Source organism: Pinus tabuliformis, chromosome 1_2 (genome assembly GCF_031772625.1).
Source record: "Pinus tabuliformis cultivar Carrire ecotype Pingquan chromosome 1_2, CPIR1, whole genome shotgun sequence".
In the NCBI taxonomy this organism is placed as follows: domain Eukaryota; kingdom Viridiplantae; phylum Streptophyta; class Pinopsida; order Pinales; family Pinaceae; genus Pinus; species Pinus tabuliformis.
This window is the reverse complement of record NC_142298.1, coordinates 893,000,875-893,016,104: the sequence shown is the minus strand read 5'-3', so window position 1 is coordinate 893,016,104 and position 15,230 is coordinate 893,000,875. Positions and strand designations below refer to the sequence as shown.

Below are 15,230 nucleotides of genomic sequence, written 5' to 3'. Positions count from 1 at the left end.
AATCTCATCACATTGGTTTGCAAGGTTATAGTTGTTTCAAATCTAACTTTCCTAGTTTTTTGAAATTCTATAGTGAGCTTGAAATCACTTTTTGTTATATTCTCCTCCAAATCAAATAAATATACTCTTCTCAAAGCAAGTAATTGAGAATCAATTTTATCAAGAAATTTACTTTTTTGTTGTAAATGAAGAAGTACAGATGATGTTTTTTTACTTCTTACATAGCGATATCTCAGAACAGTGGCGATGCATTTTAAAAGATCTGCACAACTATTTAGTCCAGATTTAGAGAAGCTCTCAAAGTTATCCAACTTGAACATTGAAATCTTTATCGTATTTGTTGAATCAATACTTGAAGCTTCAATCAAATCTGGTTTAAAATTTGTATACTCCAATTGACATGAAATTAATTTTACCTCATTTTCTTTAATCATTTCCACTTGAAAGTCAATGTCATTTTCATTGTAAGCATAGCAATTAATTATTATTCCTAATATCTCTGGTTCGTTTCCATCTATTGATCCAAATAGATACATATCATGAAACATATTCATCGGAGCTTCTATTTGGATGTACCAATCTTGCACAAACTCATTATATGTATTGTATTTTTTAATCATTTCAAAAGTAGAAGTAGAAGGTGTTATTAATACTACCTTTTCAGTTGAATAACTTTTCTTTTTCTTAAGTGATGGTTGTAACATTTCATTTGCTTTTGGGCCAACCAATTCTGCAAATAACAACAAAAAAATATTTGCATTAATCAAAATGAAAATATAATTTCAAATATTGTCACATAATGTTCTTATAAATACTAAAAAACCACCTAATCTAACCATTTCTAAGAGAGTGTACATAAAATATAAAACCACCATACGAGTTGAAGGAAGCAATGTTTGTATATCACTTTTTTTTGTTTCTTCTTGACTACTTTACTTTGAATTTCAAGCACACCAGATTCCGCAGTTTCTAGAAAAAAAATTATGGAATACATGAAATACCAAATATTATTAAACAACCTTATCATACATGATTTCCATTTACATGGACAATAATAAATGAGTACATATGCTATGCAAGTTTTACTATATGACACCAAAAGTTATCACGTAGGTAAAATTGCTAAGAAAAGAAACCACCTAATCCAACCATTTCTAAAAGAGTACATAAAATATAAAACCACCATATCAGTTGAAGGGGGCATCATTTGTATATCATTTGTTTTTCTTTTTCTCTTTGCTACTTTACTTCAAATTTCACGCCTAGCAGTTTCCATGGTTTCTAGAAAGAAAAATATTATGGAAGACATGAAATAACAAATAGTATTAAACAACCTTATAATACACGATTTCCATTTACACGCACAATAATAAATGAGTACATATGTTATGCAAGTTTAGTATATGACACTAAAAGTTATCACATAGTTAAAATTTCTTGGAAAAAAAATACCCATGTTAGTATGGGTTGTCCTCATTAAAACCCCACTCCTAAGGCTATTTCCATAGGTTTTATTAATCAACAACGAGTTATTAACACAATGTCTAACGATTGTAACAAAGTATAAACTAAAATTGTCATACCATTTAAAGAATTTGGTGTCGTGTTTCTTGAACTTCCTTTTTCCTTGGATGCTTCCTTTGAATTCTCGCTAGCTTCATAGTCCATGGTATCTGAAAATAAAGTAAAAAATTGTTATCATAGTTTCAAATTATTGATGAAAATATGAATTTATAAATACTATAACTACTCACATCATTATATGTGTAACAAAATGAACAAGAACAATAACAAGTGTAGAACTCACAATAATAGCTAATCAAGGTTAGAAAAAGGGCACCCCCAAATAATTTATTATGTTCTTTTAATCGTGAATATAGGAAAGCAAACATCTACTAGGTTTCCTTCTAGCACGAGCATAAGAACATTTCCAAAAGACATTACATTGGGAAAAAATAAAAACAATTGTAGAAACTACAACATCATATGTACACAAAATTTATCTCTTCTAGTCATGTACATTCTTAGTTTGCTTTAGAAAAAATAAAAGCAAAACACAATGAAAGAACATTAACTATGGCGATCGTTAGATTTTCTTCTAGATCTTCGTCTAGCACAAAGAAAAACACATAGCAACTTTGCAAGGTGAAAGAAATATAAAATGTGATATAATTACTTCTAACACGAACAAAAGCATATTGCCAACAAGAATCTTAAAAAGCAAAAGAAATATTCGCATCCTAGATTTATTTATATTACAAACGCATGGATATTGTCAAAAAAAACATTGTAAGGTGAAATAAATATAGCACGTGCTAGAATTATTTTTAGTACGAACACATTCATATTTCCAAGAAAAACATTGCAAAACAAAATAAATATAGCACAAGCTAGATTTCCTTCTACCACAAACACAAACACATTGTCATTAAAAATATTGCAAGGCAAAGGAAATGTAACCCATGCTAGACTATATTCTATTGCATACAAGAAGATTGCCAACAACAACATTGTATTGTAAAGCAAATCTAGTGGATGCTAAATTTCCTTCTAGCAAAAACATAAACACAATGTCAATAAAAACACTGTAATAATAATATTTCTTGGGACATTTGACCTTGCCTTTTAGAGACTATGAGGTTTTAGTCCATGCCTACATAGACTGTTGTTATAATATAAAAAATGTTAAACCCCAAAATGATTAGAAGGCCCTTCATATGGAATATGTAGTCTAAGAATGGGATAGTGTACAAAGATTTCCTCCTATAAAAAACACAAGAACGTTGCAAATAACAACATTACAAGGTGAAAGAAATATAATGCATACTATATTTCCTTCTAATGGAAACATAATCACATAACAACATTGTAGGGTGAGAAAAATTTAGTCTGTGTTACATTTACTTATAACACAAACATATAAAAATTTCCAATGGCAACATTACACGACAAAAAAAATCTAGCACAAGCTAGATTTCCTTTTAGCCTAAACAGAAACATGTAAGCATTCACAACATTCCAACGTAAAATAAAATCTAACATGTGTTAGATTTCCTTTTAGCGCAAACTTGAGCACATAGAAACATTGTAGAGTGAGAAGTCTATCAAGTGCTAGATTTATGTCTACCACAAATACAAGCATGTTGCCAACAACAACATTGTAGAGTATAAGAATTCTAGATTGTGTTAAATTTTCTTCCAACACAAACACAAGCACATTTTAATTTGAAAGAAATTTAACACATGTGTTATATTTCCTTTGAGCACAAACACAAGAACATAACAACATTGTAGGACTAAATAAGTTTAATGTGTGCTAGATTAACAACATTGCAATTTAAAATAAAATCTAACATGTGTTAGATTTCCTTTTAGCGCAAACTCGAGCACATAGAAACATTGTAGAGTGAGAAATCTAGGAAGTGTTAGATTTATGTCTACCACAAATACAAGCACGTTGCCAACAACAACATTGTAGAGTATAAGAAATCTAGCTTGTGTTAAATTTTCTTTCAACAGAAACACAAGCACATTTAAATTTGAAAGAAATCTAACACATGCTATATTTCCTTCTAACACAAACACAACATAACAACATTTTAGGACTAAATAAGTCTAATGTGTACTAGATTAACAACATTGGAATGTAAAAGAAAATCTAACATGTGTTAGATTTACTTTTAGTGCAAACTCAAGCACATAGAAACATTGTAGAGTGAGAAATCTAGGAAGTGCTAGATTTATGTCTACCACAAATACAAGCACGTTGCCAATAACAACATTGTAGAGTATAAGAAATCTGGCTTGTGTTAAATTTTCTTCCCACACAAACAAGCAAAATTAAATTTGAAAGAAATATAACACATGTTATATTTCCTTCTAGCACAAACACAAGAACATAACAACATTTTAGGACTAAATAAGTCTAATGTGTGCTAGATTAACAACATTGCAATGTAAAAGAAAATCTAACATGTGTTAGATTTCCTTTTAGCGCAAACTCAAGCACATAGAAACATTCAAGAGTGAGAAATCTAGCAACTGCTAGATTTATGTCTACCACCAATACAAGCACGTTGCCAAAAACAACATTGTACAGTATAAGAATTCTAGATTGTGTTAATTTTCTTCCAACACAAACACAAGCACATTTAAATTTGAAAGAAATCTAACACATGCTATATTTCCTTCTAGCACAAACACAAGAATATAACAACATTGTAGTACTAAATAAGTCTAATGTGTGCTAGATTAACAACACTACAATGTAAAAGAAAATCTAACATGTGTTAGATTTCCTTTTAGCTCAAAGTCAAGCACATAGAAACATTGTAGATTGAGAATTCTAGCAAGTGCTAGATTTATGTCTACCACAAATATAACAACACTACAATGTAAAAGAAAATCTAACATGTGTTAGATTTCCTTTTAGCTCAAAGTCAAGCACATAGAAACATTGTAGATTGAGAATTCTAGCAAGTGCTAGATTTATGTCTACCACAAATACAACATATTGCCAACAACAACATTATAGAGTATAAGAAATCTAACTCGTGTTAAATTTTCTTCCAACACAAAAACAAGCACATTTAAATTTGAAAGAAATCTAACACATGCTATATTTCCTTCTAGCACAAACACAAGAACATAACAACATTTTAGGACTAAATAAGTCTAATTTGTGCTAGTTTAACAACATTGCAATGTAAAAGAAAATCTAACATGTGTTAGATTTCCTTTTAGCGCAAATTCAAGCACATAGAAACATTGTAGGTTGAGAAATCTAGGAAGTGCTAGATTTTTGTCTACCACAAATACAAGCACGTTGCCAACAACAACATTGTAGAGTATAAGAAATCTCGCTTGTGTTAAATTTTCTTCCAACACAAACCCAAGCAAATTTAAATTTGAAAGAAATTTAACACATGTTATATTTCCTTCTAGCACAAACACAAGAACATAACAACATTTTAGGACTAAATAAGTCTAATGTGTGCTATATTAACAACATTGTAATGTAAAAGAAAATCTAACATGTGTTAGATTTCCTTTTAGCACAAACTCGAGCACATAGAAACATTGTAGAGTGAGAAATCTAGCAAGTGCTAGATTTATGTCTACCACAAATACAAGCACGCTGCCAACAACAACATTGTAGAGTATAAGAAATCTAGCTTGTGTTAAATTTTCTTCCAACCCAAACACAAGCACATTTAAATTTGAAATAAATCTAACACATGTTTTATTTTCTTCGATCACAAACACAAGAACATAACAACATTGTAGTACTAAATAGGTCTAATGTGTGTTAGATTAACAACATTACAATATAAAATAAAATATAACATGTGTTAGATTTCCTTTTAGCACAAACTCCAGCACATAGAAACATTGTAGAGTGAGAAATCTAACAAGTACTAGATTTATGTGTACCACAAATACATAGACATTGCCAACAACAACATTGTAGAGTATAAGAAATCTAGCTTGTGTTAAAAAAAAATTCAACACAAACACAAGCATATTTAAATTTGAAATAAATCTAACACATGCTATATTTCCTTCTAGCACAAACACAAGAACATAACAACATTTTAGGACTAAATAAGTCTAATGTGTTCTAGATTAAGAACATTGCAATGTAAAAGAAAATCTAACATGTGTTAGATTTCCTTTTAGCACAAACTCAAGCACATAGAAACATTGTAGAGTGAGAAATCTAACAAGTTGTGATGGATTTCTCACACAAAACAATCTCATACTCACCTCCATATCCCTCCACATGCTCCTCCCCATCTAGGAGATGCATATACATGTTTATAAACCACATCAAGTAAATTGTCTCTCTCACTCATGTGGAATCCTGGGTCTTTGTAATATTTCCCAAACTATGCAAATAGAACAAACTCTTAAGATGGATCTAAAGGAAAAGCTTGTACATTGAGAAATTTGATCCCTTTGTAGGCTATCTAAATCTAGAGTTAAGATGAATCTAAAATGGTTTAATGATTAATAATTATAATTCTTATTTTATTTTATTTTATATTATATTTATGTAATTTAACTAAATTAACAAGTTTAAATAACATTACATAACCTTAGAACATCTCATTCACTTTGGGCTAAAGTCTCCCATGTAATCATTCATGTTGGACTAAAGTCTCTCCATGCAATTATTTAAATCTATAGATATTTATTTTTATCTTAATCAATAATATTTAATATAAAGTAGAAAACATAAACTTGGAAAAGCCCATAAATATTATAAATATCAAGTGAATTACAATGAAATTTGAACCATTTAAAATTATAATTTTATATTTTTATTTTGGAAAATTTCAAACCATAAAATTGATAATAATAAAATTTTTATTAAATATATGGTTATTTTATTTAATTTTATAAATATTATATACAATAATACATGAAAAATGTAATATAATTTCAAAAATTGTAATTTATAATTTTAAAATTACTAATAAAAAAATATTAACATGCCAAATTCTTTATTATTATTAAAATTTGTAGATATTTATTTTCATTTTAATGGATAATATTTAATATATAATGGAAAGTATAAATTTGGAAAGGGCTACCCATATTATAAATATTAAGTGCATTATAATGTAATTTGAACCATTTAAATTTATGATTTTATATTTTTAATTTAAAAATAAAATTTAAAACATATAATTAATTAAATTTATGATTTTACATTTCTAATTAAAAAAATTTCAAAACATAGAATTGAAAACATTGATTCTGCAAGCTGGTAGAAATGTTCAGGAGATCCTCTGCATGGAGCTGGTAGAAATGTTCACTGCAAATGAGATAAGGTGTCATTGAAATCACATTATACACTTGTCTGATTCATCACTGTAATGAGCCAAGGTATACGAATTTTAGGGATACCCAAAGAGCAGCCAGTAGCTAAAATTCTTTATGCCAACACTATGGAACTAGAGGGAATGGATTCAATGGAGATCAAGACCTTGCTTTGTGCTTTGCTAAGTGGAAGAGGTCCCTATAAATTAAAATTTTCCTGGAGATAGGGACAAGCAACTAATAACAAGCAAAAGCACTAACAATGTATCAAGGAGTCAAGTTCCTCAAGGGCATTGTGCAAAGGGATGTAGTTATTGTTGAGGACTCCAACATAATCACAAGATTTAATTTAAGGGAAATACCATTGTACTATGAGGAGCATACAAGAGTATGCTTATGTATTACTACTATATTCAATGCTAACCTTAAAATTCATGAATGGTATATGTTGAACCAGTGTTATGATTTATTATCTATGTTGTTTATAATCAAAGTAATAATGAGAACCAACACCTTGCAAAAAAAGAACAATTATCATGAAGTATATGGAAAGTGAACCAAATGGTAGCATACCCTCCTAGTGGAATTATGTCTTTCATAGTTGAATATTACCTTGTTATTGAGTCACAAGTGTAATCACTCAATCAAATGTTGTAAACATACCATTGTCATTTTGGAACTAGATTGGTAAGCCTAATAATAAATGTTATGTTAATTTATAAATAAGATTAAATACTTGTTGAGTAGCAATGACATGGTACACTAATTAGAACCAGTGTAGATCCATCTTAATTCTGAATTTATTAAATGCTAAGAGGGATCAAATTTTTTGGCATGCAAACATTTCTTCAGGTTTTGCACTAAAAAAAGAGGTTTTCACTTCAAAAAATTTGACCCCTCTCAATAATTGATAAATGATTTAGGCTAATATATTAAATGATTTAAATAGCTGAAATTCACATTGTATTAATATAAAAAGTTATTAAATCATTTATAATTCAACTTTATATTTCTTTTAATTTAAAATATATTGATAAATTATACTTGTTAAATAATTGATAATTAAATATATCATTTATATTAAATTTTAAATCTATTTTTTTTAGATTTAATGATAATTTTGTCTCACTTATATTAATTTCATTATTTTTATTAAATATTAAAATTTTATTATTTTTAAATTTTTTTACTAAAATCACTATTGAAATTTCAAAATTTTAAAGATATTAACATTTATACACAATTCAATTAAAAGGCTCAAACTTACATAACTTAGAAGGCTCTCTTATATATAATTTATTTAGTTAAAAAGCATTTAATTTAAACAATTTGTTAAACTGTCTATCATTAATACCAATCTAGATCCATTTTAACTCTTTATCTACTAAAAAGGGATTTAAATCCCATGGACAATACCATGGGTTCTCATAAACTCAGAGCTCAAAAACTAACTTGACCAAGTCAAATTTACCATAACTACCCAATAAAAATTAATTAAAAAAATAATAACTTTTTATTTTAATATAGGGTTATTTTTATTTTTATTTCAAATTTACCTTAACTACCCAACAAAAATTGATAAAATAAATAATAACTTATAATTTTTATTTTAATAATGTTATTTTTATTTTATTTTAAGTAACCAAAATTATAATATAATATATCAAACATTTCACCCAAAAATAATGAAAAAAAATGTAATTAAATTAATTACATTTTACACCATTAATATTATTAAACATTTACCTAATCCATTAATATTATTAAACATTGACCTAATTACATTGTACACCATTAATATTATTAAACATTTACCTAATTACATTATACACCATTGAACATTTGAAAAAAACTAAGGAGAAAGAAGAGTATCAACATGAACATTAAAGACCAGCACCAACTTTGAAAGAATTTCTTCGCTATCAGGAGCCAACTCTAAATAAAGCCACTCCAGATTTAGTGACATATGTACAGGTGTGTCATAGCTTTTATTACTCTGCCATATAGTGCATACATCTCGCTCAATGTTGGGAATTGATATGTAATTTGCAACCACCTTGTCTCTTTCATGATAAGCTCCAGTGCAAATATTGTCACAATAGTACAATTTCAGGGACAGGAAAATATTAAAAGACTCGTTGTAGTAAACAAATAGAAAAAAAAAAAAAAAAATCTAAGTTATTTTATACTGGTTATTTTTATTTTAATTAGATTTCGAAACTATTTTAAAATTTGACGAAAAAAATGTTAAATAATTGACATCGTTTTTATCAATCAAATTCAAAAATATTCTATATGCAAAAAAATGTACAATCACATTAAATTCAACTACTGTAAATACTTTGCAAGAGAAGTTTCGTTATATGTTTAAACACTTATATTGGACTTTGACGGAAGAAACGAGAACATAAGGAGTCAAGACACGTTCTATGGTGGATGTGCAATAACCATCAAAGTTGGCATCCTTTTCATTGTGCAATTTGTTTATCGAAAATCTAAGTAAGATGTTGTAGAGCTTGATATCCACTGTTTAGGCATTGAACCATACCGCTTTCTATTTGATTTCTATTGTTGATTTTTTTAATAAACAGTTAGTTAATACAACATTAACTGCTAGAACAAAAATAAGGAGTGGTGAGATTTTTTTTATCAAATGAGTGAAAAAAGTACCTAGCCTCTTTCTTGTTATTATACCTGCCCACTGCTAGGTATGCTAGGTATATAGCAATCGATAAATTGCTGAAAGCTTATTATTTTCTTTAGATTTTTTCCATATGGCTTGATTTAAGCCAATGTTTTCTAGAAATTTTTATTTTAAATTATTTTAATTTTATTTTAAATTTTTTTTATTGGACAAGCAGTCAACTCAACTGATATTTGGAAAAAGCAGTCACACTTCAAATCAACGGTTAAAAGTGTGTCACCTGATCCAACAGAGCAGAGCAAAACTTCAAAGCAGTTAAAAGTGTTGACGATTGTTGATCCATACCCTTAAAAACTGATATCCATTGCCATGCATTGATAACATAATAGATAAACTTCAAGGAACTAAAAATTTTGGTAAGATTAATTCAAATTCACTTGTAAATAACGTGATTAGGGAAATTAGTTGTACAACAAATAACCAGTAATATAAAAGGAGATCTGCCTCATTGTATGCAATGGCCCCATTTGATATAAAGATCATATTTTACATCTCCCATGCATTGTGTATTTGGTCTTTCATATTGACAAACAATACCAAGAAGAAAGAGAAGAACAAAAGATCATCCTTAGTCGGTTAAAAACAAATATTGGTATGTTAACAAAAATGATGACCCATCGAATGACAAAGAAAGAGGAATGCTCAGTAAATTTCAAGAAAGAAGGAAATTCTCATCAAGAGGATACTAAGGTTAAACAGCCTGAAACCTTCTGAATTTGAGGACTTCCTCGTTATCTTCCACCATGCTTTAAGGTGAGACAGCTATATGCAATCTTTGAAGCAGCAAAGGAGACCCTCGATAGTATCATGGGAGACATTCAAAATGTTGTTGAAGGATCAGTTCTACGATATTGGATATCAAGAAGATCCATTTAATTGTGATATTTTCACAAACACAAGAAAAATTGTTCAGGACTACACCACTGAATATAAGAAATCAGCAAGCTTGCTAAATCTCAAAGTAGAAGTTCCTCAAACGTTGATAAAAAATTGAGGAGAACTACATGGCTACATCAGAAAGGAATTTACCCCATTTGAAGTAAAGAACCTTAATGATGCTGGTAAGAAGGCTCTATTTATTGAGTACAAGAACAGAAAACCAGCAGTGGGGAAATGGAAAACCAAGGAAAGGTACCTAACATCAAAAATCTCCTAAGCAAACGAACAGAAATAGGACTTTCACCACTGCTCAGTGACTCAAAAGACAACACCAGGAATCACTGCAATCATTGCAGTGTTGATTTATGGGCACACTGAGAAATAATGCTGGAAATTACATCTGAAATTATATCCTACAATTTGGAAGAAAACATCTACGAGAATGTTGAGTGACAAAACTGGAAAGTTTCCAGAAGAGAAGAATATAGCTTATATGAGTGCAGACCACCAACTAAAGAGGACACATTATTTAATCCATTGTCACATATTTAAAGGCATATGTCCATCTGCGTGCAATTTTGACTTGTCTAGCAGGGTATAACTCATGAGGTACTCACCGATGAAGCTTGATATGCATTATCCAAAACAAGCAGCAAACTTCACTTTTCCAGCAAACAATTAGTAAAATTTTCATTTTCCAATCTTCTTAGGCAAAGGATCGATTCAGCAACCCCCAAAACCCTCAGCACACTCTGTTTAAAAAAATAGCAATTAGTTTTGGGCTGGGACTATAATCCCTCATCAAATTTTCGACCGCAAGTCCACTGGAGGGGCATCAGATAAAAAGGTGTGTTTTGCTTAATTTTTGTGAAATGCGCTCACCAATCAGGTTCCAACCCACAAGTGCTCACAGAGATGACTTAATAATGGCAAGTTTAAGTTGTCAGCAGAGAGTCAGACTCGTGACCTAGTTAACTAAGGTCAGCAGCAGAGCCCAGCTGGGTTTCACCCAGGAGAACCCTGAAAACTCTGTTTTTTTCAACAGAGCTGGTTGGTAACATAGCAATAAAGAAGATTAAGAGCTCAAGCCCAACCCTATGTTCTTATTAAGATCTACGACCTCGTTCTAATCAAAAAAATGGGAGCTAATGTTAAAAAGAGAAGCCCAGCCCATGTTCTCCTTAAGGCCTGCGACCCCACTCAACTCAAAAAATGGGGAGATTCCGTATAAAAAAAAGGCCCACGACTATGTTCTTAAGGCCTGGGGCTGCCCACCTCTCTTCCTCGCAAATAGTTGGCCTCCATCTAGACCTTCTCATGTTTAGACGCCCTCCATCTAGACTTCTAATCTTTAGAGCCTTTTGGGTTCCACCTGTGTCTAACCAAAGGAGGGTGCAACGAAGTAATTTTGGTACTCAGAAATCTCAAGCAGAGAACCGCTTATCCAATTGGCTAGTGAATGTCATTTGCCAAAAAGTACCCTTGGGTTCAATGTGATTGGACTGAGCAACTGATTATATAATATGGGCCCCATTGTCTATGGCACAGATGGGATTGTAGGTCGTGGAAGAGGAAGAGGCCGTGATTTTCGATCAGATGAACAAATGCATGGAGTGCCTGCGGTAGCCTGATTGTCTGATACAGTTAGCCTTAGAACATATGGATGCCTGCTCTTGGAAGCTTAGAATTTTAACGAGTATATGAATTTTGTGTATTCTCACATCTTTGACGAATGAATCGATTTGATTGAGTTAAGCATAAGAGTAGTCAATTCATGCTAGTATTTTCCAATTTCTCTCCCAACAATCTAAGTTTAAATTGATCATGCGGATTCCCCCTGGGATAGGCAGTCTCCTTGGTCGGGCAAGGCCATCAAGGTGACAGTGAGTGGCTTGCCTATTATGCGTCTAGGCTGTCCCATTGAGGTTAGGACTTTTCCTCCTAGGTGATAATTTGAGTGGTAACAGTGAGTTTGGGTGATATTTATGAGTTAAACTTTAAAGAATAAGTCGGGATTGATTCAGATTCAGCTGATTAGACTCTGTTTCCTCTTAAAACATAGTCAAACTCGCGACTCCACTTGGACTGCGAAGAGTCTGATAACACTGCCAAGAAGCTTCGTATGGCATATGGCATAAATTGCAGAGCAGTAAAAGCATTAGTGGACTGAAAAGAAAATGTCATACAGATCAACTTGGTTAATAATTTACTCAGTCCATCTATATTTAAGAAGCACATCTATAATAATTGAAAAGCCACTGACCTTGAAGAAGAGGGGATGGTTGAGGTTCTGTTCCTCCATCTGTTTGAGGACTGCAAGCCAATCTACTCTTTTGGGCTTCATTATTCTCACCCACTTCATGATTAATTCAGATGGATCATCCTCTTCTGATAAACAAATTATATGTTTCATCAAGGCCTTGCTCCTTCCAGACAACTTTGGAGGCAGAGCTTCTATGAGCCTTTTTTGCGCCTTATCCAATCCATTGTCGTCTACATCAGCCCACCTCAATCCCTTGCCCTTTACTTGCTGGTTGTCTTTATCTCCCCCAACATCAGAATCTGATTCGTCCTCTGCATTTTCAACCTCAACTTCATAATACTTTTCTTCTTCGGTTGTCGCTGTTGCTGTCGTTAATGGGTGTCCGGGGCAACAAGGTCGGAGTGCAGAGAATCGAGAATGTAATATTCTGGGAGGCACGGAAATTGCAAAGCACGTGGAGCATAAACTGCAATGTACAGAACCCTAGAATTGCATTGCACACATAAATCCTAAGATAAGTCAGCTGGCATCAAAATCAGAAAAAGCATAGCACTTGGAGTGCATTAAATTTTGATGTGTGGAACCTTAAATTTGCATTTGTGCACAACATAAATCCTATTCAGCATGGGAAACCTTTCAGGGAAACATCCTATTACATATAACAGAAAGCGCAGCACCTGTAGTAAATTCCAGGGAAGAATAAAGATGACCCTTGCAATTATGTTCAGCTTCAATTACACAGGCACACACAAAAATACAAAATAGTTCCATTTTAACCCTCAGTAGATTCAAAGTAGCTTTGTGAATTTGAATGATGAACCTTGGGGTCCACAAAAGAAGTGAGTTAAATTTTGGAAGGAAAATAATGCTAGAAACAAGATGTGACCTGATCATGATTTCTATTCTGTTATGATACCATTGTCAGGCCAGTGCTTTAAATTAAATTTAGATGATATGATTGCAGGGTTAAATTTTTCTTTTCTCCTTACCATAACACCCCTTATTTTTTGGCCAAGTCAGGGACTGATTTCCCCAATCTGCTGCTAAAATCTATTCATATCAGAACTGCACTTCTGGGTATATGGCTGAGAATTCTCTTATTTTTCCTGGGAGCCCAACTTGGGCCAGCAATAGTAAACTCCCACATTTTTACAGTGAGACCACAGCTCAGCTGACATGGCACTAAAGTTGGTACCAACTTATTATCAGATGCATCTCATGGAAAGTGAGTAATTGGAAAATAAATATGGTACATATGACCATAACCATGTACACAGGATAGTCCTTCCCATTAATATATACACTCCTAAATAAATAAAAGATGAACACTTCTATTTGAATCTGGAAAAATGACTTCTAAATCAAAGTTTTATTGCATCAGATCATTGCTATAGCTAAGAAACAAAATGACAAATTCTTTTATTTGTCAGATCACCACACAATGCATGGACAATGGGCTATTTATATGTTTCAACCAAACTAACGGTATAAGCCATCAAACCTTCCAAGATAAAATACGAGTTCATCAGCGAAATTTTGCATCCTGGATTTAGAAGGTAAGTTCGTAACTCAAGTCCAGATATTTCTCGTAGCTCAGAGAAGGATATTTTCTCAATTCAACACAAACAGAGACAGATATAATTGTTATTACATAAATAAACAACAAACGTCAAGAACTCCCTCTGGAATCAACTTTACATTAGAAAATACCCACCCAAAAAAATAGTTTTACATTGTAAAACTGCAAAGTAAACTACACCTAAAGCTCAATGGAAAAATCTCGAATTGAATTTTTGTATATAAAATTTTATGCTGAACCATCTCAAATTGAATTTTAGCATATACTATTTTATATTGAACCAGGCTTTTTTTTAATCCTTGAGAGAAAACTAACCAATAAATCAATGTTAAATTAATTTATTAAGGATAAAAAACTTGAAATGCATACCTCTCAACAAATAATACACAATTTATTAAGGATCAAAAACTTGAGATTCCTACCTCTCAACAACTAATAACACAATATATCCTGCCGGGCTAACATTGATCTATGCTAGTTTATTTACAATTGTTATTTAAATATACACCTTGATTGTTATTCAAATATACAGCCCTGTTTAACAGGATCTATGTTAGTTTATTATTATTTAAATATGAAGTAAAATAACTAATTCATCCCTGATATGGCTCTGTAATTCATCTTATTAAAATACCATCACATCATCCCCAGACTGGCTTAGAGTAGTTTATTGTTATTCAAATATGACAAGTAAAATAAATAATTAATCCCTGCCAAGATATGGTTCTATTCTTCATTTTATTAAAATACCATCACATTATCACCAGACAGGCCTAGATTACCTCCTTTCTCTACGTGCAATAGCAAAATAAGATCTGGGCCTAGAGCACCTCCCTTATCTATATGCAATAACAAATTTAATAAGGAATAATACATCTTGATTAAGACAATACAGGTTCCAATTATTTTTAAAAGAAGCAGCATAAAGAAACTACAATGGAGATAATAAATGAATTATTGTCCATAATCTTCTCTTAATA

The 15,230-nt window shown here is 31.3% G+C and overlaps 1 long non-coding RNA gene across 1 annotated transcript; it reads right to left on the bottom strand.

The window, feature by feature from the left end:
* Window positions 1–421: 421 nt before the first annotated feature.
* Window positions 422–14,399, bottom strand: LOC149208825 (uncharacterized). The gene is made up of 3 exons (XR_016252161.1): window positions 12,672–14,399; window positions 1,584–1,673; window positions 422–730 (listed from the first exon to the last, which is right to left on the bottom strand). It is a non-coding gene; the product is annotated as an uncharacterized LOC149208825 (long non-coding RNA).
* Window positions 14,400–15,230: the final 831 nt, after the last annotated feature.